Here is a 25,237-nt window from a genome sequence, read left to right as displayed (position 1 = left end):
CAATCTGACTTTATTCTCAACAGAATTAGTCATCACCTTCCCACGCTAAACTACTGTATCTTAAATGACAAAGTGACAGTTTAATTCACTTCCCACTACTCTGAGTTAAGCAACATGGCGGAAACATTACATCATTCACAAAGGGTAAGAAAGTATTTCTTATACAAAATTAAAGCAACATTATGCCATTACTGCATAATACTACAGTTTCCAGGTGGAAAACCACTGTCATAAATACGAACCTTCAGTTAACGGCTGTAGCAACTCCATTTCTGCCAGCACATATCCCAGCAACAGGTCTGATAATGGACTGCCCAGACTCCCTGCCAGATGAGCAAACTCTCTGTTGCTGCTGTTACACAGATTCAACTGTACAGAAATAACAGACATAGCTACTGTGATTTCATTCATTGACTTGTGGACTCCAGTTAGACATTTTGGCCATCTAAAATTTTTGGAGCCAGAAGTGAGCATATTTGGACGACAAGGTGGAGCTGTTGAGGAGTGAAGGATGGATCTGACTGAGAGCTGGAGTGACGCCTCGCAGGCTGTTACTCAAGGTGGCTGTGCCTTTAACTATGTGTAACTTTGAGCGTTAATAAAATGTAAACATGTAAGTGGTCATTTGAAGACGTGCATTTATTGGGCACTTCTGCATTGGCTTTATTTTCAGCCCTGGAGTTGCAGCTTGGTTACACCCGGTGCTGCTGCTAGCCACCAGCTAACTGTGACCTGCACTGAGCTTATGCTGGCTGAACTTGAGTTGCGACAGCCACTGATTGTACATCCTCGTTTTTTTTTTCTTACTCGCTTTCCTTGCAACGAAATAATCTCATAGCAGCAGGGAGTGAGGTGGAGGGCCTGTTAGGTGCCTTAGCTAGCTTATTCATGTATTATATGAGGTCTGATATACAAAAGGAGACACAGAGAGACAGAGAGAGAGAGAGAGAGGCAAGGAGGGGCTAAACGAATAAATATGCTGCTCGTTGCTTCACTGGGGAGAGAGATTTTGCTTGCTTCAAACAGTAAAAACGCCGAAAAAGTTTACATGGCTGTCAGTGTATGGGAAACACTTCACATTGGCAGGAATGTAAACTCTGCTGTCAAACTGATGTTTTTGTAGCCATGACACAGATCACTACAGCTTATGTACGACAGCATTAACAGTTTGCAACTCTGCATTAGTTTGCTAAATTACAAAGTAGAATCAGTGCATTGCTAATGGTGTATGAGTTTTGTTTTTGATTTTTTCAATTGTTCTTTGCTGTACTGAGAATAATTAGCTAGCTTCTTATCATAGCTAGCTGGTGGTGTGCAGGGTAGAAGCCTAAAGTGTTACCCTCCAAACAAAGTTATGTGCAGCAAGAACAGGTGTCCGGTGTGTAGAGTGTTAATGAGAGACCATTCTCCCCTCTACAATTCAGTGTACCATCAAAATGATTTTTAAACATATTTCAAAGCAAAATAAATAAATAAAAAGGTGCATAATGTTGCTTCAGTGCAGAAACAATAAAATGAGTGCTGGTGGGTAGTGACATGGATTTGAATCACAAACACAACATTCAACAAAGTCTACTGCCTACCTCATCATCTCTCCCCTTTCCCTTCCAGTTCCAACTCCTCTCTCCCCTTTCCTCACCTCCTCGTCATCAGCAGCCCCCCTCCATACAGTGGCTCCTGATCCCAATATACCCCCCCACCTCCTCCTTTCCCCCTGCATTCCTCCCTGCTGATGTCAGACTCTTAATTAACCACAGTTTGTGTGTGTGTGTGTGCGTGTGTGTGTGTGTGTGTGTGTGTGTGTGTGTGTGTGTGTGTGTGTGTGTGTGTCCGTGTGTGCTAAAGGGTCAGGCTTGGTTGCCAGGACGATAGGCCCTCCAACAGCTTTCTGCTCCGACGCTTTGAGCCCTGAGCCCTCCTCAAAGCATCATGGGAAAACAATTAAAACCTTCTCCAAATCTCTTGCTCGCTCTCCTTCTCTTTCTTCCGCTCTTTGTCCTCTATCTCTCCTTCTCTCCTCATCTCTCCATCCCACCCTCTCCATCTCTTTCTCTCTCTTTCAGAGAGACAATCACTCAAGCTTGAGTTTCGGCCTGAATTGGAGACAAGTTTTTATTTTTATTATATTTTCCACTTGAGATGTCTCACACAGGGGGGCAACAGGGGGACTCCATTCTAAACACTTAAGTCTGAAAGCTGTGTGTTTGTGTGTGCTTGCCTGGATATTGTTCTTTACTTAATGTTATACTGTGGGTTTATTTACTCTGCTTTGAAAAGTGCCATATGAATAAAGTTATTAGAAATATCTTCTATTTTTTAACTAATTGTTTCTTCATTTTCAATAAGACTGCTCTCCTCCATCACTAAAAGTTTGAGCCAACAGTGAATGAGAAGTACACGAACGTCCACTCTGAGCCACCTGACTTCCTGTTTTCTCACCACACACACATAGGATGGACATAACAACTGATGCCGCTTTTTGTAACTTGTTTTTGTATTGGACCTAATGCTTCAAATTGTGATTAAAAAAAAAAAAAAAGTAATGTTATATATTTTGTTATAATCGTATGCTGGAACCAATCAGTGACCATAACAACAAAATCCCTGCATACCTCAGAACGCTTTCTTCGGGCTTGTACATGATTCAAGGAACATAAAAAACACTAATATCACTATGCTTAATTTTTATGATCCATTAGGTTGGATTAATGCTCACTGTGAATACTTGCAGCCTCACAACAGAAACTTCCTAAATTTGATGGACTATGGTATCTTAGTTTAGATTGACATTTAGTATTGGTTCCATATTATAGAAACATGTTTTATAACTGCATTTAGGAAGAAGTATGACCACCAAATATTAAAGGACCACCAAAATATGACTGTAAGGGGATTCAAACCATATGATGATGCTTTAAATTTCCCAGGGCATCTACTAATGGGTATATATCAATATAATCAATCATTTCAACAACTTCCTTTTGTTGATATGATAGCAAGCTTGCTGACAAATGAAAGCCATTGATATTAAGGCTGGTCTATCTCAAATAGCCTAGAGGTACATTCTAGTCAAATATACAGGCAAGCTGTATACACGCTGAACACAGATACAGGCAAGGCAGGACAAGTGTCGATTTAAGGATCGCATTGACAGTTTCAGTTAACAAGTTTAGGCAAGATAGGAGGTCTGAGATAGATTAGGACACAGACATGAGTTTAGGAATCGGTTCTGTAATAGGAAGATAGGATTTTTTCCTATCTTTAAATTGAAGTTCCGTTAGGATAGCAAGTTGGGATATTTTTGAGTAATGAAGCCCCTGGCCTTTTCTGTGTAGAAATTTTTGGTGTGCCATTTTAGCTTTATTTTTCAGGCAGACAGAGACGAGAACGGACATAGGTTGCCCCTGTCCAAAATGTTTGGTTGCCTTCTCTCTAATAAAAGCTGTTACTAACCTATAAAGGTTCACCTCAACCATCCAGGTGGTACAAGAACTGAAGGCTGAATCTGAGATCAGATTCTCAGATGTCTTGAGTCTAACAACCCCCGTGGCCCTGAACAGACATTAGCTGTTAGGTATGATTGATTTTCAGAAACAATTCTAAGCAGATAAGTGGAAAAGTCTAACAAAATGTTCCCTTGTTCTTCTTAGAATACATATTGTGCAATAATATTTGTAATAATGCTTACTGATAAATAAGTTAGAATACGAGTTTTGTTCACTGTGTTGGTAGAAGACAAAAGTTAGAAACACAGGGTGGAAAAAAAGGACATTTGGACTGCAGGAATATTACTATTTCTTTGTCTTCTTGCAGCTGAATTTATGACATGTTACCAAGCTGCTACCAATAGTAGCCCAAAGGTCATACGTTACGTGAAACAAAAAAAGAACAGTGAACCCAAAATGGTCACAAATTCTTCAATGTCAGTAATACACAAATTAGCTATAGGCCTGTCCAGTGTTATTAATTTGATGTTAATAAAGAGTGTAAGTCTAAGTAAGAAACACTGAGCGAGAGCAGCACTAAATCTTTGGAAAAGGCATAAAAGCTGTCTAAATTGGAGATGAAACTGTGGATTTTTTTTGTTGAGAGTTTTTTTCTCATATTTCCCAAAGTTTAAGTCCCACAGAGGGGCCAAGCTTTTTTAGTGGACCCAGACTCTCGTGCTTTTTTAATGGATAATTCTAGCCTTTTACAACTTGAGTCGTACTTTGTAGTTTTGAACACCATTACAATGGTAAACAGCAGCTTTGTATTAATCATGTTAATTCTTGAGATCTGGGAACTTTTTTGCTGAACGGTTTAATGGGGAACACTGATTACTGAACAACATCTAAACAATCACCAAGGTTAGCTTAAGTTAACTGAGAAAAAAAGAGATTAAAAAGGTGAACAGTAAAATTATTTCCCACACAGTTTGCAAGCCAACTTTCATTTCTGGAACACTCGCTTTAATTTTTGGAATTAAGTGGTTCCAATAATCTGTCAAGTTTAAAAGACTGATAAATGGAAACCAAATTAGGTCAAAACTGGCAATAAAGTATTTGTCCAGGAACATTTTGGAAATGGTGTTGTACTGGTGAATGTACATTGTACCTCAAAAACCTCTGTGATACTAACTCTTCTTGATCCGACAGGGCCTTTGTGCACTTTTCTGCATTGTCATTTTCATAAATGCCACAGCTAACACATCATCTGCTTCCCAGCTTATTATCTCCACATGCACTTTACAAATTCAATTAGGCCCTTCTTCCCATCTTGTTACATTCCCTCAGCAGCTGAAATCATTTTTGGAGCCGCAGTAATTTACAACACAACATTAACATTTTCTGTCCTGAGCCGTCACGTCTTCGTCTCCCTGACAAACTTACTGAAGTCATAGATAATTCATTTGATTCTAAATTGCAGCTTTCCATCGCGCTGCGCACCCCTCTTGCAGGGGTTTGTTGTGACAAGCGGGCGCGCTGCTCGTCTCCGACCGTGATTTCTGTCGGCCCTGATGACAAAGATATCATGCAGCGCGTCTTTAAACATGACGCTGACATGTAGCACTTATCCACTCACTCAGAGAGAACAAGACAGCATTGCTCCTGGTGACACCTCCCTCATTTCCCATGATGCACATGTAAGGGGTCGCCTCCGCATGACGATTAGTAATAATAAGAGTTCTTGAAAATTTTGGGATGTACTTTAGTTTAGCTTTTTTTTTTTTCCAAGAGGGGAATGGGGTGGGGAGCTAGAAGGGGACAAAAGCTGCCAAAGAGCCATTGTGTCTCAATAAAATGAGACATTTCCTCTATTGTGTGTGAATGAGTCACTTATGAAGGCAGTAACATTGTATAAAAGGGAGAGGTTTATTTAATTCTGATTCCGGTCCAAATTTGCATCTGAAACAATGAAAAGGCTTCATTTGATGTGTTTGTCTTGTTGGGGGGCTGGAAGCTGAGGGCAGAGGAGAAGGGAGGACAGGAAGGAGAAGGGAATAGCAGAAAGGAAAGCAAGGAAAGAAGTGAATAGGGTAGGAGAAAAGAAAATAGCATAGGATAAGAGAGGACAGGAAAGAAAAAGCAAAGATGCAAAAGAGAGGAGAGGAAAAAGAGTAAAAGGAAGAAAAACAAGGAAGGAAGAAAGTGAGGTGAAGGTCTACATGGGGTCATCGGAGCATGGAAGATACCAAGGAAGCAAATATAAGGCTTCATCCTCACAAATAAAATGCAAACTCTCTGCACAAACAAGCATTTTAGAATTACTCTACGTTCAAACTAACACCTGAAAACACATATCTTGTGACTATTCATGTACACTGGTCATGCACATGTTTGTGTAAATAGAAAGCAGATTGTGGACTCGATTAGTTGCTGGGTTACAGAAAATATTTCGCAGTAACAAAAGGACCAGTGTTTTCTTTAATTGGACTGACAACAAGGTGGAACTGTTAATAAAGTAAAACATGGGTAGAAGACTGGTAAGGCAGCAGAAACCATACATTGGGAGTCATTTCAAAGCAAAAAAGTCGACATTGTAGAGGAAGAGAGGGACTACAGGGATCATTATCCATTACCAAAGCAAGCCGTAGAATCAAAAAAGGCATGTAGACGTAAATATTAGGGGCCAATTCCAGCGTGTCTGCAAGGGTATGCTTTGGTCCACGTGACTCAAATGTCAGCACAGGTATGCCCGGACCCTTCGGCAGACATCAGTGCACAGACCATTTTTGTGATTACGTGGACCGTGGACAGAGAAAGTGTTCTGACTATGCATTCTCCAGTCACTTGCCCCACACTGCAATCAAGTCCAAAACACCGCAGTCAAGCCAGCCAAAGCCGCCACATCTTACAAGTTTCAGTTTCACACAATGTTGGTAGTAGGAGGACAGAAGCTCACCCTCAGCCCTCCTCTTAATTGCTGGGGGCTTACATGGACCCTCAATCGTACTAAAAATGGAATCGCATATACCTCTGTGTATGGGTGACCGCTGCTATCCGGACATTGATTGTGGAAAGTGTGTCCAAGCCTTCATGTTTTGGCTTGACATGTGACCGAAAAGACCAAATTCAGAAGCAAACATGGATGTTTGCATCATCGTTTCCATCAGTCCTAATTTCCTCACATTCAGACTAAAACACAGGCCCGGGGTTTTCAAACTAAAACAGGGTCAACAGCCTTCTCAGAAGTCTCGAATATGCCACAGTAGTTGGATGTTTGGTATGAGCTTAGCAATAAAGATGGGTTTATGGGTTTTAAAGATGGGTTTTAATAAAGAAGGGTTTTTTTTAAACAAAATTTTTTATCAGTCAAACCAAACAAAAACCTGACAGTGTGGCTGTACCCCTACAAGATAGTTCCCCTTTTCTATGTGTTGCATCCCGTTGCTTTGCTGCTGCTGTTGACTTTTTTAATACATGAAAGTAAAAAGTTTCATCTTGTGTTGCAAATCACTGTGGGACACACAGCATAGACAGCAGATCTTGTGTTCATGGAGACGACCCATTGCCCAAGTGGCTGCTAAAAGAGATTCTTTTTATCCATTGTTTGATTTACAGGGTTGTGTGAGTGCATTTCTTAATACAAAGAGGGAATGAAGATGTCAAAGGAAAAAGTAACCAGACTCAGGAAGTCAAGTGCCAATGTGTGGGTGGGAAATGTGTGCTGATTTACTGCCACACCGTATGAATGTCTAACTTTTGTCTCCATGTCAATCAATAAATCTCTGAAATTGATTTCTTTCGCAGGTCAGGAGCATGACTGTTTACAACAACTTTCAACACTTTGGATGGCCTTGTGGGAAGAGAAATCCCGATTTACTCATTTCTCACTGATAGTCAGGTATATATTTGGGAGAACTTTATTTACTCTTAAACATTCTTTAGTTGAGTTTCTTCAACACTTGAAGTGTTCTTCAGATCTGCGCCCCTGCACCGCTGGATTGAGTTCACAGCTCTCTGTTGTGACTGGGGTCATGTTTGATTTCCTGATTCAGAGAAGATTCTTTATGTTATTTGTGATGTGCATTGGGAACTTTGAGAGACCTGGCATTAGATACCTTTCACTTGTCCTAGCAGTCTAGGACTGATTGAGGCTGGTGTCAAGTTTCCTTTTCTTATAGTTGGTCATTGTTGAAGATGTTGGGATTCTCAATTCATGGAGGCTACTTTTGCTTTAAGGCCTTCAAAAGCAGCCAAGTGAGCGAACCAATCAGAATCAGAGGAAGCGGTGATTGTGATAGTTGTATTGTCATGGAAATATATGCAAACATAACCTCCACTTCAACAGATTTTGAAAGCCACATGTAAAAATTGCTCCAGTGTATACTTAATTTCCTTATAACAAGTTTGCTGGGGACCACTTGAAATTTAAGTCCGTATCTAGAACAAGTTCATTTGAAAGTTTAATACACATGCAGTAGTAATAAAGGTAATATATCATCTCTGAGGTGTGAAATAGATTCAGAAACTGGTAACTCCTTCCACAAACATACATACACAGATAGTGGAAGTATGTCACCCTGTCCTGCACAATTTTTATCAGTAATAGCTGTCCTTTTATATTCTAATTTTGATAAAGTGAGACACAGTGTGTTCACTCAGACATTGTAGAGACTTGAGAAGAGAATAAAAATAAAGTCATCCTTTGAAACCGGATCGCATTACCGCATCACTTTCATTGTGCTGCTTTAAGACGCCCTTAACAAGTATTTAATTGTTTTAACCTTGAGCGAACTGGTGTGTGTGTTTGTTCTTTCAGAATCATGGGCTAAAAGGCAATGAGCAACTCGATAAACAATACAGCAAGAACTGCAAGAAATTAGTAGATCAGAAAATGATTTTTAAAAAAAGATAGAGAAAAAAAAGAAAATCTAGGGAAATGCTATATTTATAATTATCAAAATGATACTTGATTATGTTACAGAAAAAACATTATGCTCTTTTTACAGGTCATTTCCAGTCTTGTTTTTTTAAATACACATTTTCAGGTGATTTCCTTGTACCTTTTAAGAAATTGTCTTATTTTCTTAAATTTTTGGGTCACTTCTCCTTTCATTGCTCATTGCTTTCTCTCCATGTTTTTAAAAGAAATCAAGCCAATTGGCCCAGGTTTCAAAAGGTAAAAGTAACTTAAAGTAACAAAACTGTAACTAAAATGTTTATCCAAAATGAATTATTCTAATGTAAACACAATGATGTGTTGGCCTAAAGTTAAGAGAAGTGGGCTTTTGATCTGAGGGTTGCAATGTTACTATGGATATCTCAGTACCTTCACTAGTTACTCAGTGGCCACAATAAGAGCAGTTTCACCAAATATGTATCTTAGTTGAAATGAAGATGTCATACTTTTATATGCACACAGAACACTGGGTTCTCTCAAATGTGGTTGGCAAATTTGTTTAAATCCATGCAAGAAAGCACTTTGCTGACATAGTTTATAATCCATCCACTTGACAGGTTTGGCATATCGAGATGCTGACTAAAAAGCATAATAACTACAAAGGTATGCACTTGGATGATCACAAAAAACGCCAGTCTGAATTGTGCAGTTTTCATTACACAACAAAAATGCCACAGAGGTCACAAGTTTTGAGAGAGTGAGCCATTGGCATGTTGACTGCAGGAATGCCAATCAGAGCTGTTGCCTGTGAATGAAATACTAATTTCACAACCATATGCCATCTACAATGTCGCTTCTGAGAATTTGGCAGTACATCCATTCAGCCTTACAACTGCATACCATGTGTACCTCAAGACCTCCACATTTAGGTTCTTCACCTGCAAAGTTATCTGAAGCCAGCCACCTGAACAGCTGATAGAACAATTGATTTGCTGTCAGAAACCTTCTCAGAAAAGCTCATCTCAGTTGCTGGTCTCAGACAATGTAGCAGATGAATAAACCAGCTGTCAAGATCCCAAGCTGGCTCACTACACTGGTTGGATGTACCGCTAAAGTCCTTGTAATGATATTTTGTTCACAACATTTGAGAGAACTAAGTCTTTTTTTGTATATGAAGCATTAGATATTTTACTTTAACTCATGAAAAACAGGAGCAAAACAAAACTGTTGTGTTTACATTCTCATTCGGTATATATAGTATATTTTTGTATTGAGAAAAATTGTTCAAATAAAAAATTAAGTGTAGAAAATAGTTGGGTTTTTTTGCCAAACTACTTGATCTGTCAGAGGAATGAAAACATGTTTAGATAAATGCTGGAGTACGGTATCAATTGTTTCAGATCCGGACATTCCTCCAATAAGTTATGTTCCACAAGTCACTTCAAAACTGAAGCTTTAGGCTTTTGAATGTGCATCTGATGCTGGAGGTAACAACAAACTAGTATGTGAAGTAAGTGATGTGAACTAATTTGCAATTATAAAGAACAACTGCCAGTCAGGGTAGAACTTCTTTTGGATTTCTAAGATCATTCTCATTTAAGGGATGCATAATATTGGATTTTTTGTCAATATCTTATATATCACTATTCCTTTGGTTGATAACCTATACCAATATCGATATATCTTTTATCCCAAATTAATTTTAGTGATCATCATGTCTCTGCTGTAGTGGTATTATCATGATATTATGCATATTCATATCATGATGGCATAAAACATACAATATAATGCTTTTCAGTGTATGTAAAATTCATTGATTGTGCAAATATGCCTGAATTTATTTCTAATAAAATAAATGATACCAGTAATTCATTTTAAAGCCAAAATCTGATACAGATGACGTGCTGATAATATTATGCATCCCTATTCTAGATACCTACTAGGGCTGCAAATTGTAAGCACTTTCTTTAATCGATTATGACTAATATTAACAACAGATTAATCGTTATTTGAAAAAAAAAAAAAAAAAAAAAAGGTCTCCCTCCACAACCAGCAAGCAGCTAAAAAGCAGGTCAAGTCAGCTGCTACAATATTGCATGTACTTTGATGGCACTGGATAGCCTTTCAGTTAATCGATTAAATTTCAAATGTTCAATTACATTCTTAACGACCTATTAATCAATCATAGATTAATTGTTATCATCCCCAACACTAACCCCTAATACCTACATTTCCCACCATAACCAAATAAATTACAGTTCATACATCACAACAGAAACACAATCTCTGCAGTCTGGTTCAGTCCAGTGACAAACATTAACAACTTCCTTTCAGTGCTCATAGTGCTCATAGAGTACAAAGAAGAGCAAATTAATCATTTTAAGTAATTTCGGTAAGAAAATCCTTTTCCTTTTTTGCCAAAACAGACTGACAGTAAACTGAAGGAGGGACTAATAAAAAAAGAACTAAAAGAAATCAAAAGAGGAGAGATATCGAAATAGTTCAACATACAAGTGCGAGGACTGAATAACAGACAGAGACTGAGAGACCTTGCAGGAATTCTGGTTGACCTTCGCCTTGCGTGAATTAGTCTGGAGAACAGCCGGCTGGTTTAGCCTGAGGCCCCACACACACACACACACACACACACACACACACACACACACGCACACACAGAAAGAGGAAGAGAGAGGGATGTCAAAGAACCCAGTGTGTCTCACTCAAAGACGAAAGGACACATTACATGTTTGCTGCATGACATTCCCCCAAAATGATTTGTGTCTGCATGTCTGTGTGCGTCTGTGTGCATCTGTGTGTGTGTGTGTGTGTGTGTGTGTGTGTGTGTGTGTGTGTGTGTGTGTGAGACCTCTTGGCCAGAACTTGAGTGCTTCTGTCAGCTTTAACTGTCTCCAAAAGCACACGACTGTTTCATTAAAGAAAGACAGGAAGAAATAGACACACACATCTCCCCCTCTCTCAGTCAATCTCTGGCTCTCAATGTTCCCTTTATCTCGATCTCCTCTCTCTCTCTCTCTCTCTGTCTCTCTCTCTCTCTAGCTCTCTCTCCTCCTAACTGCTGTTTTGACAGCTATCAAGGGCGTGGCTAACGGGCCTCCAAAAGAAATTTGTCTGTCGGTCAGTCTGTCTGTCTGTTTGTCAAATTTTTGGCTGATAAATTGTTGGGGGAGAGGGTGTGATGACGCCTCAGATTCCCCCAAATTCTCCTTTCAGCATCTCTCTCACTCTATCTCTCCCTCTGCTCACCTACTTTTCAATCTCTCCGACATGCATTAAAAGCAACTGAAGGGAAGAGCCACAATTTGAAAGATAAGAATTTTCATTTGAATATGAATACTAGTGGGTTTGTGTGTGTGTGTGTGTGTGTGTGTGTGTGTGTGTGTGTGTGTGTGTGTAGCAGGTATATTTTGGCGTGCTGCAAGCATCTTTTACTGGAGTTTTTCTTTTGTATCAGCCGGACATCTTCAGCCTATCAGGACAAGACAGCGACAGCTGGGATGTTGTTGTCAGGTGAAGTGTTTACTCTGGCACTATGCCTGTAATCTTTGTCTGCCAGGATGTCAACGCAGTGATGGAAAGACACAGCCTGAAACACGACTCCAAATGAATGCTAATGCTACTCTGTATCTGAAGATGCATAAATAGACAACTGTTTGCAACTTTAAAAACGCATATAATATGTCATATTTACAGCATGTTGCGCCCAAATCTATTAATTTTAACCCTTGACCCCTGAAGCTGGATGCGGTCTGCTTTTATTTCCTCCTTGTGATTTTCCAATGAGGGATATAATATGAGACTGTAATCCTTTTAGTTTTTTTGTTTTCTTTAAAATTTACAGATAAATTAGGTGGTAAAGCTTAAGTTTAGTAGCCATTTATTTCCCTTCAGATCGTTGTCTTGGTCTTACGTCTTTCAGAATGGGAATCAGATTGACCAACTATGCATATATGCATATATGTATGTACGTACATATGTATGTATGTATGTATGTATGTATGTATGTATGTGTGTGTGTGTGTGTGTATATACATACATACATACGCACTGTAAAATCTATTTATGAAAATTACATAGTAGGAAGAGCATTAAAGTCTGTGTTAGGTTGGAGGGAACAAACACAAAAGACCTTCATCCTGAAGACCACTGTTTGTGTTCAGTGTAAAACCAAAAGTCAATGTAGATTTTTTGATTACATAGTTAATGTCTTACTTGACCTACTCACTGACTTGCTAAGTAAAGTTACATACTTTTTTTAACGAAAACAATGTTGTTTTATTTTTATTTTTTTAACCTAGCCAAGTAGTTTTGTTGCCTAGATGAAACCTGTGCTTCCGTGAACACAAATTATTACTTAGAAAAGGACACTATGGTTGTAATAAATTAAGTGTCCAAAACTGATACTTGAGGGATAGCAAGAGCATCACAGTTTGACGTGTAGGGCCACTGACCAGGCGCCATATTTGATGAGCTGGGAGTGAATATGATGTGCATATGATATACCATTCAATGTATGCAGCATGCTAAGATCTACATGCGATATATATTTACACGTAAAAAAGAGAGAACAATAAACAAACAAAAACAATGTTAATCAGACATCCTTTGGGCAAATTCTGGCAGAGGTATGGTATGATATGGAGAAAAACAGAATCAAACTTTTCTTTATCATACTGTTACATGTTAATACATTGATTTACCCGTACAAAATGTGACCATGTGTTGGCCCACTTTTCCAATGCCAAAAGTTCCCACTTGCTTCATTTAGCAAAACTGACATATTTATGACATCTTCATAAGTCTTCCCAAAACTGCTTCAGTCGGTCATCTTTCACCTGTCAGACATGCATTTGAAAAGTTTCTAATGCTTTTTCGAGGACCCTAAGGTATTGAAACTCTGTCCACCTGTGCAACAGAAATGAGCAATAAAACATAATTCTCCTCTCCTTCTTGCCACATCTGTATCCTCCCACCCTCCCCTCCGCTCATCAGCCCTCTCCATTAGAGCTAAAGGTGTTGGGCTTCTGTCTGTGTTCTCCACACTGAGAGATGTGTCTCTGCTGATTAATTGCTGTCTGATCACTGCCGTTGCTGCTCCCCGCTAATTTCTCTCTCCCTGGGTTTTTACAGCCTGCGGCGGCCTGGGTGTGAGGGTTTCTAGCAGTAATTGTGCGGTATTTGTTGCTAATAGGATAATAATTGGAGCAGGTGCAGATAGCTGGGTGGTTATTGGGCCTGGTGAGGAGAGATGGAGTTTGGCACCACGCCAGGGACGCCCGCTGTGCAGCACGCCGACGCCGACACGTAAAAACACACTTTAAAAACCAGAGTGCCACAGAGGGAGGGCAATTATTATGGTCTGCTTTTTTTTATCATCCCCATCCAGCTCTATCTGTCTCTCTGGAAAGCTTGAATTTTTTTCATGAATCTGGTGTTTTCATGAATTTTTCTGTTACTTTATCAGTTGCTATGTGTGTCTGCTGTTTACTCTCTCTCTGCTGACCTCCTTTTAGTTATGTTTTCTCTAATATGACCTTTCATCCATTTATATATATATATATATATATATATATATATATATATATATATATATATATATATATATATATATATATATATATATATATATATATATATATATATATATATATATATATTACAAGAACAAGAAGAAAGAGAAATGCGGTGTCAGACAAAAATTCACCTCAGGCCAGTTGAGGCATTATGTGAAACGGTGCACGGCATCGACACGTTATGTTAATCGACGTATTTACGTCATCAATTACGTCTATTACGTCGATTACGTCGACGCATCACCCCAGCCCTAGAAATAAATAATTAGAACCCAACTTATCAGAAAACCGAACACTTGAACACACGCCAGAGCAACAAGAACTAGCTAAAATGACAGAAGCCAACTCTGGGAAAAATCTATTTAGCATGTACTTTAAGTTTTACTCTAGCCCATGTCCCATCTGCTAACAAAGAGGGTTTATGTCCTGTAGTGCAGCCAGCCATCACAGGGCAATCAAGATGTTGCTAAAATGCTGGTTTCACTTTTGGGGAGCTATCATGTCGTTCCTTTAATATACAGTCACACTAATGTTAGGCTACTGCTTATGTATTCAGTTCAAATTTGGGTAGGGCCGCACAATATCAGGAAAAAAAGTGAAATGTGGTAACTGTTGAATACTGCAACAATGAAATTATGCGGAATGAAAAACAAAAAAATAAAATTCACTCAGGTCTTGACTCTCCTGTATCCAAAATATTACTAGACAGCTGAATTGTTTTTGTTTTTTTTTAGGGCTGCAGCTATCGAATATTTTAGTAATCGAGTATTCTACTGAAAATTCCATCGATTAATCGAGTAATCGGATAAAACATATTTTTGTTTAGTTAAAGAGCAATTATAAATAAACATGAGACAATAACACATTTCACCTAACAATGAACCATTGGTTTCCTTTTTTAACTACCCAGTTAGCTTTATTATGTTTTTATTTTCCACCTTCATGACTCTACAGCGCTGTGTTTTTACAGATTAAATAAAGCCTGTATGAAAGGCGCGTTAGCCACGCATCGACAGTGGTCATATTAATAGAAACCTAGCCCTCCGCAGGGCTAACGTTATGTTAGCAAGGTACAGTAACGTTAATCTCATTAATTAGCGCTACGTTAACTTCATTTTGCCTTGTCTCCGGTGACGGTCCTCCGCTCTCGGAGTAAACAGGGTGGCCTCGGTGGAGATGCTGCAGCATTGAAGACGTACTGTTGTGGTATGAAAGCGCTGTCTTACAGTGAATACACGCAGCAGTGTTCGCCTTGGTGTCCAGCTTGAAATGCTCCCACACTTTTGACATTTTCTGCCTTTTCTTTGTGCCTTTCTCTTCGCTTTCGTCGCCTTCTTCGTCGTTACCTCTACATCCGTGGTTAAGACCAAACATATCCACCGCCTCTTTTTTTATTCCTTTACGTGCGTGACGTCCGCACGTTGTGCCGCATTAGAAGTAGTCCGGGCGAAATACCATACTTTGAGCTGGCAAAATTAAACGATTCCTCGAGGCAGAGAAAATTCCTCGATCATTTTTTGTAATCGAGTTACTCGAATTATTCGAGGAATCGTTTCAGCCCTAGTTTTTTTAGGCACTCAGGTTTTAGTCTGGCATTTGCATTTTTTTGCTAATCAGACAATGACGAGGGCTCTGTCTTAACAGCATGGCACATATCAGTGTTGTTACTGTATTTTGAGTGCAATATGGCAGTCTTTCATGACGTATTCTTCACTAACTGATATTGCAATTACGAAACAAAAAAACATACACTGTGCAGCCTAATTTTGGGCTCTAGGGACTGTACAAGCACTGTATATTAGTTGAATAGCTCAGCAACCACCCATCTGCAGCTGTTAGTGTATCATAATTTGATGACTGTAATTCTCAATAATGTTTACTTACATCCTGTATGTCACAGCTGAGCTGACAATCACATTTTCACTCACCAGTAAGAAGACATAAAACGCTCACAGTTCAGATATACTGCTCAGAATAATCAAGTTTACATTCAAGATTCGGTGTTTATTATAGGTTTTCAGTTCCTGAATAAAGAAGCACCACAAATGATATTTATGGATTCTTGGTTACATTTTGCCAAAAACTGCAGTTCCTAGAATAGCCACTTGAGGCTGACTCTAAAAGCAAGTCAATCCCCACAGACATCCATGTTGAAATACCCAAATGAAAAGCAAAAATAAACATGTCACCTGGCCTGGTACAAAAAGAGTTTTGATCTCTAAAGCTAATTTAAACATCCATAACAACTGCAGAGGGATGAATTTTTATGTAACTCACTATTTACATTTTTATTATGGTTTAGAAATTAGCATAATTAAGGGCGTGGACGACCAGGTGTCACCACAGACTTGCATTCAGATCCACCGCTCTCTCCTCGACAACTCCACCCTCTTGACCAAATGCGGTCACTTCTGGCACCCAAAAAACCAAGAAAGTGATGGCCAAAAAGAAAAAATAAGTTCATTATTTTAATCAGACTGGTTATAACAGAGCACTAATGCAATATGTCAGTATACAGTACAAAAGCTAGGTGATAATTATGCCATCTCTTCCAATTATCTTCCAATTTTGTGCAAACCTGCAGACATTAAGTCGCAGAGAAATTAAAGTATTTCTCCTCCTGAGGAACCTTTGTATCTGCTTGCCGTTCTCAGATGAGAAGAAAAACAACAACTGTATTCCACATACAGTAAGTGACCCTGAGATACTAATAAAAATGAACTCTGCGGTATTCAGACAGAGAAAACTGCTGCTGTTGCTGTCAGAAAAGTTAGTGTCACTGTCAAGGTTGTCAGACACCTGCTTTTAAATTATTTACCATACTTTTTCTGCCTCAAGGTCTCCTGGGTGCAAAATGAAAGGCGGAGAGGGAACTGACTTTGTCTAATTTCCAACATGAGGGGGGGGGGATCCATCTGTGAAAGTGCTGAGTAACACCTCTAACCCTCTGAACCAAAGCAAAGCTGCAGTTATGATTAAAGCGAGAGACGTCTCCTCGCTAAGGTCATGCTTTCAAAAAGCCAGCCGCCATATTTGGGCAGCAACAGTATTGTTGTGATCACCCCCTCCCCTCGTTCCCCTCTGAGACTTCTCAGCCTCGAATATGGTGATGATATTAATACTAATCGTAATATAGCCGGCGATAGATATAGGCTCTGCCGCTTTGAACTGTAAATGGGTTGTGTTTGGGGGAAGAGAGGCGATTAAGAGCCGAGAGACGGTATAAGATGGTAAATCTGGGGAAGCAGAGGCGTTCCAGCCCCCCCACCATAAACAAATAATCCAGCGCTGCTTCTCAAACCCCCCTATGCCATCTCAAATCAGTTTGGATTAGGACAGAATACAGGGATGTTCCCTTTAATGTCACACAGAGACATAGAGAGAGAGGGTGCATCCCTCCACCCCCACCCTCCGCCCGCCTCTCCATGATGCGCTGTGTTTAGCCCTGCTTAGCCAAATGAGCTCCTAATAAATGCAGCGCTGAGCCCGTCTGCTGAGGAGTCGCTTATAATTGGAGGGCTTTCTCCTTCGCTTTAGAGAGGAAAGTATTAATGAAGGGGTGGGGTGGAAGGTGTGTGTCGAGGGTGGAGGGTGTGTGCGTGCCTGCGCGAGTGTGTTTGAAAGGTGGAGCGAGCGAGTGGGTAAGTGGGTGACTGTGTGTGTGCGAAAGGTGGAGCAGCGTACGTGGAGGGTGTGTGTTCCTGAGAGTTTGGGGAGTGTGTTTCTATTTGTGTGCATGCTTTGCATATGCTGCAAGTGGTGCATACGTGTGTGTTTCTATCTGTACCTCGTTCATATGGAAATGTGGTTTCGTGTCTTCATCTAATGCTGCAGCTCACCGACCAAAGGCACTTCTTTCCTCTTATGAACCTGTCGTTATCACTCCATATTCTCTCCATTTCTCCTCCTGTTTAATCCTGCTTGCTACCTGCAGTGGGAAGCTGCTTTGTGCTCCAATAATAGGGAATCTATATGTTTATAGATATGGCTCATTTTGGTGTTTGAGCACACATGCCTTAAAGACCCTTTAAATCCTTCCTCTTGTTTGTGTTCTTCATCTATCGTTATTATTCTCCTCTACTGTAGCTCAGCTCAGCAAGAGGAAGAAAAGCAAGACGAAAAACAGACAAACAGAGATGAAGAGTGCCGGCTTGTTGGTCCACTCTGGTAATTAATTTTCCTCTGATTAGAAATGTTGACCGGTACATGTGTGTATCTGTTGACTGCAGGACACAAGTGTGAAGGCGTTCATTTGTCACTGGCATGTCGATAACAAGATCAGAGAGATCATGGTCACACACGCACAAACAGAGTAAAGAGAGGTCCACCCTGTAATGTCAGGCCTTATCACCTAATTGGCTGGACTGTGACGGAGCAGTGTGATGGATGAGAGACTGATGGATGTGTGTGTGTGAGGGAGGCAGCGATAGAGCAAGGTGTTGGGGAGCCGTGAGGACTTATCACAGCTCTGTGGTCATCGTCGGGAGGGTACTTGCTGATAATCCTGTTTGCCCTACAGCTGTGCTAACAGATGTTATGATAGATTGGCTAATATACTGTAATACACAATGTGTACGTACCCCCACACACCCTCTGGGAGACCGGATTGGTTCTTGTTGTGGTGTTAAGAGCAGGTCAGCACTTTGCTGTCCCAGAACTGGAATGACCCTTGTTTAACAGGGACGTAGCACCCAAATTCTGGGCCCGATGTACGAGCAGACTCTGTAGGCCCTTAATCCATGTCTCTTTCAGGCACCTTAAAAATTTTTTTCACAAAGTCAGTTTGCTTTCTTTCCCTTTCCTTTTTTTCTTTTTCTTGGGGAATGACGTGACAGTGTATGTTGGTGCTACAAGCAGCATAAGAGGTCACTCAGGGTTTCTCACACATTAATTTATTTGTGGCAGCCTGCCACAATTAAAACATTTACAGCCACACACTGATTTCATATTATTGGAGCTTGACTGTTCATTAGGAGAAATATTGGAATGCTTGGTTATTTATTTTTACCTCATCAGGCACACTAAAAGTGAAACTTATCCGTTCATTGCATTGGGTCTAAAAGTTTGCTCTCACCCCCCCCCCATATTATCTTCCCCACGATTCAACTTCCTCAAACTGCTACTGAGAAAAAAGAAGTCATGACAAGCTGCACCTGCGCTGCATTTACAAAACTTTGAGCAAACACACTCACAAGTTTAAAAAAAAGGGAATTCTGCTGACCCCCCCCAGCGTTGAATGCTAGTGCAGGGGTGCCCTAAGTCATTTTATACCTCCAAGGGGTGAGACAGGCCTCATAAATTATACAAATGTATTTTTTTCAATTTAAATGTTTATTCAAACATTTAATGTAATTACAGCACTAATTACTTAGAAATAAAATATTACAACCAAGACCAAACTTTTAATTTCAGGCTTTTGGAGGGCCCACTTCCCATTGGGGCCCTGGGTAATCTGTCACATTTTTACCCCCACTACAACACCCCTGCAAATTAAGCTACAGGTTGAGTCACTCCACAACAAAATTTCAGAAGTCTCCCTTCCCATTATGTGAAATTTAAATGTTACTGAACATTTTATCTAAGCTTCTTTAATGTATAAAACTCAATAATGAAAAAAGGAAAAAACAGACTAAAAATACTTTCTGCTCACTCATCCTCTCATCTCAGTTGCACTCAATTTCTTTCATTCTGTCTATCTTGCTGTTTTTTTACACATAATCCCTCTTTCTTAGTTTCAATCAGGTAATGTACTGTACATTTGTGGGTTGTGTGTGGGCAGGAATAGAGAGTAGGAGGCCACACCATAAGTTCTGAAGAAGTACTCTACAGTATGTGTATTCACAATTTACAAAAGGTGTAAATTATATTTAGGAAGTATGACAGAGATTATAACTAAATATATGAAAATGAGCCTGAAGCACTGAAGCCTCTGAGCAAAGATACTGAATGCTGACTCAGAAACAGGAGCACATAAATAAGTAACTACTGTAATACAGTAAGGAGTGTATAAGCTTCTTCGTGCATATTAATGGATGAGTTGAAACCAAACACAGAAAATGAAGAAAAAACTCTCTCCAAACAAAGCTGTATCTGCTCCCTTTCATGTCACTGCTATGTTCTTTGGTACATGGTATCAGAGACAGAGTTGAGCACAAGTGTGCTCTTTACTGATGTCATCTCACAGGATTTCTGGGAACTGAAGTTCAAACAGTTTTCAAGTGCAGTTTTCTTTTTTTTACTTCAGTATTTCAGCTAAATGCCATATCTGTATTAAAAGAGTGCCTGAAGTATAATCTGTAAAATTCTGACTTTTTTAAATTGTTTCTTCGGTGCCATTTTTTTTTACTGAAGAAAATCAGAAAACGTCACCTGAAAAGCAGCTTAAAAAATTCTTAAATTTCAAGGACCTCTATTTTTGAATGCTATACACCTAGAGTACTTTCTGATACTATCAATACATTTATCTGACAATATTTGTGCTGTTATTTTCATAAAAATATCTATCAAACACTTTCTAGACTTTTATGGGTCCTGGACTGGCAGATTGGACTGACTGGAGAGACTATAATAAAAAATGGTGAAAAAAGGAGGGAGTGGTAGGGAGAACAGAAGTGGGAAAAGGTAAAGATTTATACCCATCTTTACAGATGATAGAGGGCTAAGTACAGGTGATCAAAGTTAAATGTGCTGAGACTTTGCAAAGCTATGCTATTGTAGGCTTTGTGAAGGTGAATATCAACTAGTGAAAATCTAATTTTAACCCTTCAGATCCCTTCACATATATGCTTCATAAACTGGCATCTCTCTGTGAAATCACTGATTTTCCCAATTCTGAATCCAAACATCGGTGCTCAGGCTGTTTGCTGGGTCGCCACAGTTTCAAATCAGACCTTTATCAGGTGGTACCTAAAGTACTAAAAGATGATGAGTCAGAGGTAACTGGGCAGGATTTGGGGAAGTGATTTTGTGCAGTTTTCCAATCAATCTGTTAATCAGGGGGAACAACTTTTCTGTGAATTAAACACAATCTTGACATCTTCAATGATCTGGATCCTTTCCGAATAATTAAAATCATTCAGGTGAATACATAGTAGGAATACATAAGGAGTTTGCACTGTCTTCTCTGATAAAAGTGAAGCCATATCAGGAATAAATCCAAGCCCAGAGATAGAAAAGAGGTGAAAATGGGCAGCTAAGAGCTTGGAGTTTCATGGTAAATATTAGGAGGAGTCCTCACCTAATGTAGACCGTCGTAGAGCAGCGGAGTATCCAGATAGTCCTGGTTTAATTGAACTCAACAGACCATATCTGGGTAATGGTTTGACAGTGGATTCTGCACGTAGAATCTGAGATAGTGTTGGCCTTCACTTGACTTAGTACTTAAGAAATCCCAGCCTAATGTATGAAAGCTGAGAATCCAGAAACTGACAAGGGCTGAACTGGTGATTGCTGGCTGCAGGGCTATCTGAGAGATAGAGGAGGACTTTAGTTCTTAGCAGAAATCCTGCTCTAGGGCCCTTAGTGGTCTAAAACATTAAGAAAAAAGTGTCCAGTGCCAGGACACAAAGACAAGAGAAATCTGAGTCTGGCTTGTGGCAAAAAGTTCATTGGATACATACAGCGATATCTAATGCAAATGTACAAACGATCATTTGTATGACATCTAATAAATTAATGCCCCACGGATAATGCCACATACTTAACATCAAGTTATGGAGGGAAGGTACAGGAAAAGAAAATTGGTGACTTACCTTAAAATGACTTGACTTCAACGATTCCAAACACAGTCTCCCTGGAAAAGTCTTGGAGAAAAGTCCTGTGTTTTGTGATCTATCCATCACTTCAACCTGCCTCCTTGCTGTGGCAGCTTCTTTCCTCAATCCACTCTTATTTGCACTGCACACTGAGGCAAAACTGAAATGACAAAACAGGTCCTTTGTCAGTGCCACCAAAACAGTACATCCAGGCATTAAGTGATCTGCTGTCTCTTAAGTTCTGATTAGGTTTAGGCAATTAAAAGCTACTTAGTAAAGTTTAGGTAAAGATCAACTAATAGTTCTACTGAAGTCTTGCTTAGTACTCTTGCTCAGCATCTACAGCTTATTGCTGAAAAAACGCAGACAGGATAATGTAATGGATCTAGCAAAATTATCTGTAACACCCACAAACGTTATAAACCACAAATGTACCACAAATCTGCAACTTTTAATGAAAATGAATTTCCCACAATCGTAATAGCACTCTCCTACGACAAAAGTAATACGAAATTACGTGCAAATGTCCAGAGAATGAAAAAAACATAATATAACATAATATAAATTGTCATTATGGAGGTCATATAAATGACTTTTCTGAACGCTGTATACATGTCTTTTCTGGATGTCATATAGATATCTCCCCTGGATGTAGTATGTCCTTTCTAGACATTTGCAAGAAATTTTGAATTAAGTTTGTAGTAGGCAACTGCTTTTAGGTTTGCAAGATTTTTTTTTTATGTTTGTTGGCTAATTAAACTAAAAGCTGCAGATTTGTACTATGTTTGCGGTTTATTTCATTTGCGGGTGTTACATTGTGGATGAATGATGATAAAGCTCATCTGATGTTACCACAACTGGCTTGAAGGCCACCGGGCACGCTTGGGCCTTTATTAGGAGATGAACCATCATGGGCACAACTCAGTACAACTCAGCATATTTAAACTTATACGAGTAACATGAATTAAGGCTGCATGGGTGTGACTGCACAGCCAAAAGTACGAATGGAAAACTGTTGCAAAAAGGACCCAATATTTTCAGAGGATTAGTTCGATTTCTGCCATTTATTCTGAACTAAAACATAATTTCAGCTTTTTTTTTTCAGGAGAGGATCATCATTTTTGCTGGCTTGTCAAGACGACCTCTGAACAAATGACTAATGTTGTTTTATCTTCACGCAAGGTTGTTTTTTAAGAGGAAAAAACCCACAAAATAACGATTGTTCCGAAACCTTAACAACATGTTCATCATTGTAACCATTATGTAAAGATTAGGGGATCTTTGTCATCTTCTTTTTTATTCTAACCCAAACCCCAATCTTTTTCTGACCTCAAACAAGTTGTATTGTGCTGTAACCTAACCAAACCTTAACCTTAGTGTTGCAGTCACGTGGACATTTTTTCGTTTGATCTGGAGGACATATTTCTGCTTACCTCCTCTCACAAATCAAAATGAAATATATATATCAAATTCCTGATCCCAGAAGTTAACTCTAGGTGCTATAGAGGAGCTGTGATCAGTTAGTTACTGAGATTACAGCGAGAGAGATAGAGGAGCTCGAGCTGAATAACCTGTGTGTGCGTGCGTGCGTGCGTGCGTGCGTGCGTGCGTGCGTGCGTGCGTGCGTGCAAGAGTCACAAGGTCACATTCATAATGCCAGGCTGCTAAAGAGGGAGCGTTACCTTGAAAGCCGGCTAACCCAAAAGCATAGAAAGAGCTGCTTACAAAAAAAGGTTCTGTATGTAAAAAATAGGGGACGCCGAACTGGAACATGACAAACGGGAGAAAGAAACATTCTCCGCTGCGATGTGTCTCTCACCGACGCTCACAATAAGGTCTCGGCTGTCTTTTGTTGATTCCTCCGTCCCTCCTCTCTTTTCTGTTTTCAGCGCTAATTTGATTTCTGGAAATCAGGGTTTTGTCTCGTCGAGTGACTGACAGTTGCCTTCGCCTTAATGAATGCCGAGTGGGGAAAAAAAAAAAGATTCTGGTGGATAATGCTGCTCTCTCTTGCTCCCTCTCTTATATCGAGCTCCAATAATTAATTCACACACATATCTGCAACATTAGTTCCCGAGGAGATAATTAAGGAAATGATTTTGGTATTGTTCCCCGGCATCTATCAAGACAACGCTGCTATCTGTTTTTAGAAAAGCTAGTAGTCACCATTACCGTATCTTTAAAGGGCAGTGATTTTGCGTTTGGTAATTGCATGACGGATTTCAAGCAATGCTATTAATTGACTGTAGTGAGTATGCATTTATCTCCGTTTTATTCTCATCAAGTATGTGTCGTACGTGTGTGTGAGTCTGCGAGGGAGAGATAGTGTGTATGTGTGCGTTTAAACAAATAAACTATCTGCGTCACATTCATTATCATCTTAAGTCATTTATTTTTCTGCTATCTGGCAGCAAACATTTGTGTGGTGAGTTCTTTGTCACGACGACACCATTCAGTTGCCGTGTTCGGCTGCTGCGCTGTGTTTTCATTGTGTCTGTATCTTGTTCATCATGCTAACGTCAACTGCTAACATGAAAGACAACTTTTTATCAATACAGTCGGGCACCGGGCCAGATATTAAATTAACCAGATTGAGGAAGGGGAGATATGCTTTTTTTTCCCCGTTTGTTTTCCAAAATTTAAAACTTGGTATATAATTTTTAAAAAAAAATTCAGAAGTCCTGCTAACACATGAGAATGTGCAGTATTTGCAACAATGATATGTGTGGTGCCAACATTGCTCTATATTAAGATCTGAATTTAATTTATGCTTTTTACTTCCTGAACTGAATGTATTTTTGACAACATATATAAAAACATAATATGTCAGAAAGATAAAGCAAAATATAGCCCAAGAGCTTATTTCCAGTGTGGTTCTGATGGTGTAGTGTGTTTTTGTCTGTTAATGTTTGAGTCAGTATAAGAGCACAATAAAAAGAGAATAATCTGTCATATGTGTATGCATGTTACAAATACTGCATTTTTTCTGTCTTTTCCTCCTCAATCTGCTCCAATTATGTTTTTTTTCTTTGTCTAAAAGTTCTGAAATTGATTTAAACATCCCAAAACAATACTGTTCACTTAGAGTTGTGTTCATGGCTATCTGACTAATGTAAGTCCAATATTCACTGTATTTTTAACTTTATTTTGCTCTCCATCAACTCCTCAAGGAGAAATGTGTCTCTTTGGGGGCTGAATGGTTCACTACAAGCAAGCTGATAACTTTTTCTGCCTGCCAAATGGTGCTTTATTAAAGCTTTTATGCTCACAGAAAGTGTTAACATTACTGATGGGAGCTGTAAGTGTGAATCAAAACAGTAAAGTTTGTGGCAGCAAAACCAAAGGAATTAGCTAAAAGACATTTTTGAAGAACTGCAGGTAATTATGTAGGTTTTTAACTACAATCAAGCTCTTTCAAATTACACTTCATCAAGCCACAGTCAGAAATAATGATTAAGGCAGATTCAAATTAAGAATAAATATGATTTTACTGATGTATTATGTTTTACAAATTTCTGCTGATCCAAAGTTCAATAACACAGAGGGCATGTTTCCACCTTCTGGTTT

General features: G+C 39.4%; 1 long non-coding RNA gene across 2 annotated transcripts in view; it reads right to left on the bottom strand.

Moving 5' to 3' along the window:
• The window catches only part of LOC148189530 (uncharacterized), an 87,095-nt gene that overhangs the window by 15,063 nt on the left and 46,795 nt on the right, over positions 1-25,237 (bottom strand). For both annotated transcript variants that reach the window (XR_015776520.1, XR_015776521.1), the window contains one exon: positions 21,668-21,830. This is a non-coding gene — a long non-coding RNA (uncharacterized LOC148189530). The remainder of the gene's footprint in view (positions 1-21,667; positions 21,831-25,237) is intronic.

The sequence above is a fragment of the Plectropomus leopardus genome, chromosome 5, assembly GCF_026936395.1.
Source record: "Plectropomus leopardus strain MGB_pleo_1.0 chromosome 5, ASM2693639v1, whole genome shotgun sequence".
Taxonomy (NCBI): Eukaryota; Metazoa; Chordata; class Actinopteri; order Perciformes; family Serranidae; genus Plectropomus; species Plectropomus leopardus.
Note: the sequence above shows the minus strand (reverse complement) of the source record. Positions and strands in the feature narration are given on the sequence as shown.